Source organism: Pygoscelis adeliae, unplaced genomic scaffold (assembly GCF_000699105.1).
Source record: "Pygoscelis adeliae isolate BGI_AS28 unplaced genomic scaffold, ASM69910v1 Scaffold46, whole genome shotgun sequence".
Taxonomy (NCBI): domain Eukaryota; kingdom Metazoa; phylum Chordata; class Aves; order Sphenisciformes; family Spheniscidae; genus Pygoscelis; species Pygoscelis adeliae.
This window is the reverse complement of record NW_008824931.1, coordinates 1,782,787-1,788,439: the sequence shown is the minus strand read 5'-3', so window position 1 is coordinate 1,788,439 and position 5,653 is coordinate 1,782,787. Positions and strand designations below refer to the sequence as shown.

The 5,653-nt window shown below is 45.3% G+C and overlaps 1 protein-coding gene across 1 annotated transcript in view; it reads right to left on the bottom strand.

Annotated features, from left to right (window-relative positions):
• SERTAD2 (SERTA domain containing 2) overlaps positions 1–102 on the bottom strand; it is a 19,492-nt gene extending 19,390 nt beyond the window's left edge. The window contains exon 1 of the mRNA XM_009325018.1: positions 34–102. The gene's annotated coding sequence lies outside the window, so the exon portion shown is untranslated. The remainder of the gene's footprint in view (positions 1–33) is intronic.
• Between the last annotated feature and the right edge of the window lie 5,551 nt (positions 103–5,653).

The window sequence follows — 5,653 nt, the reverse complement described above, 5'->3', positions numbered from 1 at the left end:
CACTGCCGGCCGCCCCCCGCCCCGGGAGCTCACCTGGGAGCCGAGGGAGGCAGCGGCCCCCCTCCGTGGGATCCTTGCTGCTAATTTGGGCTGTGCAGCTACCACCGAAGCACAAAAATGAGGCCAAACGGAGATGTTCGAGCCCACGAAGACTTGGGGGAAGGGGGGGGAGAGCTCGGCACCAGGCGCTATCTGGAAAGAAGACGATTATTTTAAGTTACCTCAACGATTGTGTTTCGGAAAGGGGCTGTAATCCCAGCCGGCGCTGTAAAAGGCGAATCAAACACCTTACAGCTTTGGCTGCAGCCCCAGCGGCATCTCGGATCATTCCGGCCTTTCGTGTTCCACTAAACCGGTTGTACTTCGGGACAATAAAGCTTTAAGACCTAACATAAAGGCGATTATTAGTCATTAATATCACGAGTCGTTTAGGTATTATGCTCAAAATGGTCTCTAATGATTTGTGATCAATCAAGCTGATGGTCTTGTTAGAAATTAAGTTCCCTTTTCAGCTAGAAAACCAAAAGGGGAAAACAGGATACTTTTAGGGGAAGATTTCTTTAACCTGAAAATTGTATCTGTCAAAAATCCACAAAGAAAAAAACAAAAAAAACCCCACCCCCAACAATTAAAATAGTGGATCTGCCAAAACGGAAGGAGATTAAGTGATGATTTTATGGATTCTTAAAATTATAATTGAAAAGACCCCATCTAATTGGGGTTTAAAACACCAATTAACTGGTATTTCTGATGACACTCTGCTGAAGCCACTAAAATGGGAGGAAAGGGCATCAGACATAAAAACTGGCATTTGACTTCACCAGTTCTGGAGGCCTCAGCACACCTTTCCCCTTCCACCCACGCTATCAGCCATTCCTTTGAGCAGATCCAAACCCTCTCATCCTCCCTGTCTGCGATACAGAGGTAGCCCTGAACAAGATCTGCAAAGCAATTCACAAACCGTTTACTGAATTTTGAAGAGTGACTTGTGAATTGCTCAGGAGTTGGCAAAAATTAAAACCAGAATTTCACCTGGCCGGATACTTTCCAGCAGCCAGGCGCTGAAATTTGGTCCTTCCACTTGGGAAAACAAGCCTCTTCTTGAAATTACAAGAGTCATAATAATAATTTAAAAAAAAAAAATCATTAAATAAAAGGAAAAGCTTCATTTTGTTTAGGGAATGAGTGCAGCGGTACCTGTCTGGTGGGCTTCAGACTACTCAAAAGCCAGCCAGAATATTTGTACATTTTTCAACTGTTTGTTTTTTTTTTTCCATGCCCGATCCACCAAATTTCAGGGCCACATTCTGCCCTCCTTTACACCAGATTTGTAACATGGCAGGATCTGGCCTTGCGTAATTGCGCTGTGGTACATCCAGCCAAGCAGTGCCTGCCTTCCAGAGCTCAAAGTCCGCAGCAGGTTTACAGTCCCTGTGCCTGGGTGTGTGCACGCTATCACCGGCACCATAGGCATAACCACAAACATTTGCTAAATAAGCAGCTGGGCTCCAATCCGATATCCACGGCCCCGATCTTGCCATGTTATACTCAGCAGTAAAAGGCCTTAGCCTGTATTCTGAGTTTTGAACGCTTCTGACTCTGTTAGGTTGCTCCAATTTTACACTAGCATAAGAGAAAACATAACGCCCCTTCTGTTTCCTACTGTAACTCCCCTGGGCCTTTCTTGGCAGGAGTTTATAGTCATGCTGTAACTCGGATTGTTCCTCTGAACACAACTAGTACAACCTGCGTCCACACTCAGAAGCACTCTCAACCGAGCATAGGTCATGATACAAATCAATACAAGTAGAGCTCCTTCCTACGCTTTGCGTACAGCAGAGGCTCCATCGTGGCGGGACGAGATTAGGCTATGCAAGGCAAATAATCCTACCACCAACAGCTTCTCACATTGCCTCCCGCCTGATTTAACGAGACCTTTCTGGCCAAGAAACTCTGCGTTGCAGCTCCAGAGCAACCTGACCAGAAGGTGTCTGCAAGGCCCGAACGCAGTTTGCCCAAACATGTTGGTAAGCACAGAGAAACAGCCTGTGACTGAGCCACAAAACACTGCACAAGGAAGTGTGCTGGCACAGGCTTCCAGAGCCTGAAGGAGCGGGGGGAAAAGTCTGCATGTCTGCAAGGAGGAGCCACCCAAAATCCCATTTTGAAACGCTGCACACAAGAGCTTCCCAAGGAGCAGTAGCGCGGATGTAATTGTGCAGTCATAGCCTTGACGCAGGCCCTCAAACTGCTCACACATGAAGACGACACGCTAAAAGAGAAGGAACTGAACTGCATTTTTCTACAGTGGTACTGACCTGACGTGGGCCACAGGCATAGTCTAAGCGCAGCCTTGTCTTTGAGCAAGGATGGTCAAAGCTTGCCTGACTGAGGCCAGGTCTCCCGTAGATCATTCAAAAACCCTCCTGTGTTAAAAGATAAATAAATGAACAAACAGAAATCAAAGATTGGAAAGATTGGGAGGGGGGAAAACAGACACCGGACTTCATAGGGCAATTCATTAGAAATACTACAGACTGCCAGGTAATCTCTGCCTATCAACACATGCGCTAATTAGGAAGGAACAGCAATGTTTGGTGTGCTGGAACAGCAGCATCCCTCATGTTTTTCAAAAAAAAAAAAAAAAAAAGGCAGTGAACTGCTTCCTATGTTTCTAATTGCATCCTTGGCCTTTTTCTTTCTAATTGCAGTACACATTAATACTGTGAGATTTCACCAGGTAATTGTAAGAACAAAACATCTTCATTTTCTCCCTGGATGTTTTTGCTTCAGTGCATGCAGGAGCTACAGGCAAATACCTAATACTACCCCCAGAGCAGAAAACTTTTTGCAAATAAAGACCCTGTCAGCACCCATAACTTGGGAAAAGCTAAACAAAGGGCCTGCCTACGGCCAAGGATACTCATTCCACTAAAGCAGCGCTCTCCACCGAGCAAGGCAGGTCTCATGGGAAAGAAGCAAGCACACTACAAGCAAAGGTGTGATGAAACACCGCTAAGACCTCATGCTGTCTCCGTTCATGCCAGCTCAGGGGTCAATACTGACCTTTCGGAGCGGGGCCCTTCTCATGCAAGGCTCAGCCACAAATAAAAGCACGCCCCTCAAAAAAACTGGGGTGCTGCATTACTGCAGTTTGCACCTCTACATCAGCAGGGAGGGAGCTGCACCTGTGAGCTGGGCTGCTTTCCTTGAAATTTCAATTGCTTTTTTCCTTTTTTGCTGGTGCAACTCTTCCACTGTTAACAAGGCTGCCCCACACGTCCCAAGGCATGGAAGAATCAGTTAAAACTCAAGGAAGGAATGCTCCCCCCCTCCTCACTCCAATTTTAGCTCTCTCTTTCCTTCATTTTCTGCTTTAGTTCATGTTTTTCTCCTTTAATGTTTTTGTGGCAGTAGGAGAAACACCGTTCCCTAGAATGCATAATATGCTTAATTATCATTCTCCGTTAGTTCTCTAGGAAAAAAAAAACTACAGGAGAAATCAGTTTAATTAATGAGTATGACCAAATGCAGCCTTAGTTCTAATGCAGTATCATATATTATATGTCCAGTTGGGCAGTTGATCTTACTTGGGTAAAATGAACAGAGATGCAAAAAACCATGGAGCTCATGAATCAATATTCCGAGTGCAACTAACCCCTTTTGTATAGTTATTCTAAGCCTTCCTACAGATTTCGATGCCAGCGTCTGTTCCCAAATACTGCTTTTGGCTTCAGTAATGCAGGATCGGGCCCATACAGTCTAGTAATAGAAAGCTGTTGCTTGGCAGTACCAAGGGTTGTGCCACATGGTAAATTCATTAAGTAACTAAGAAAAAAAACTCTTAACTCCAAGATAGCACTCAAATAGTCATACCCAATAAAAATCGCCAGTGCGTGTCAAGGACAAGGGTGGCAAGGTTTCGTCTGAAAGTAAGACTTGTGATTTAGATGCTTTTCAAAAGGGCTACTCTTCACATACTAAATTATTAAGGAAATATTATGGAACAGGATTATCAGGAAAGAAAAAAAACGCAGTGTGCATTAGCTGGCTTAGTCAGAGGTTTTGCTGCATTCCTCATGCACGGAGATGACTCCCTCCCTCTGTAATTCCCTATGCACTCCCAGTCCTCTGGAGACTGCTGGTGTGCATCATCCTCGCTCCAGCTGAAACACTCTGTCCTCTGGCAGAGGTTTGGGCTGCCTACCATTGCTGTATATCTTCTCACATCTTTTTGCCGTTTCATAAACATCCGTGTTCTTCCCCAAATCCCATTCAGGCTGTATTACCTGCACAATGTGTTTCATTTTTGACCCAGGCCAGACTGTTCACACCGATGCCGTCTGTATGGCACACAGGCTCCTAAAAGAAGTCTTCCCTTTCCACTCTTGCTTCTCGAGACACAGTGGATTGTACTTTGCATTGAGCTGAGTTTTAAACAATTTTAGGCTGCTTTTCTTTCCCTTTCAGTGCTCACTCGGCAGTCCCTATCAAAAGCACAAGTCATTCTTTTCTGGAACACTTGGTTACTTTTTTGAAGAGAGGCTACGCTGATGTCCTGATATTCATCTCATACTGGGGCCAGTGGATTAAGAGGGAAAAAAAAATCTGCAGATAAAACCAAATGCTCTGCTTTACAGCCGAGGAGGGAATACTTTTAATAAAGAAAAAACACAGAAATGGTGGGGAAAAATAGAGAGGTGGCCAGTCTTCAGGCTTAATTAACCACTGGTGTAAACAGATGTCGCTGCAATCAAGCCAAAAGACTTCGGCCACCCACTAGTCTTGAGCACAAACTCAACATGAGCCTGAAAATCTTAACAACATGGGGCTGTCAAACATGCAAGCCACACACGCTTCAATACAAAGGTCGTCACCACCTCCCTTACGTTGATGCGACTACCTGCTCCTGGTTCACCAGGGGAGAGCAGGTACTGATCCGGCTTACCGCGTGTGCTGGACATACTACAGCCCTTTTCTGAAGCGAAGCTACTCCAACAGAGCTCTACGTGAAGCCATACACTTCTGGAGCACAGATGCCCCCCTGCACTCTTCTTAAACACACTTGAAACCTGGAAGAGGCCTGGCTGCATAGGCAAGATGGAATATGTTTAGCACTGCTCAACCCAGCTGAAATGCCAAAGGCTTGATAGACCAAACGGGGCCACCAGCGGGGTGACTAGAGGCTTCTAGAAGTGGATGTTCCTGCTCAGATTTGTCACATTAAAGCATTGTACAACAGCAGCAATGTGTTTGAGGCTGGGAGGGCAAAACCAAAATGGTGTCGTGGCTACGGTGTTGATGTAGGGTGTTATATAGCATTGCAATATGTTATATAGCACTTAAAACCATGTCACTGGAGTTTAATGTGTTCATGCTCAGATGCCTTACCGGGGGGGGGGACGGGACGACAGGAGGAGGACCTATTTCAATCCTTATTTACATGAAAACATGAGTTAATACATCGACATTCAAATGAATGCACCCACCTCTACCTGCTTCTGCTGGCTGGAATATAACCTGTAGAGCATATTAAAGCTCCTACACCATTTTGGAGGCTTGGGGATTTTAGTTTTAAACTAGTTTCTGCAGCTTCTTAGAACCACTAGATTCAAGCAATGCTTACCAAGTAACCATTTGCAATGATAAATCC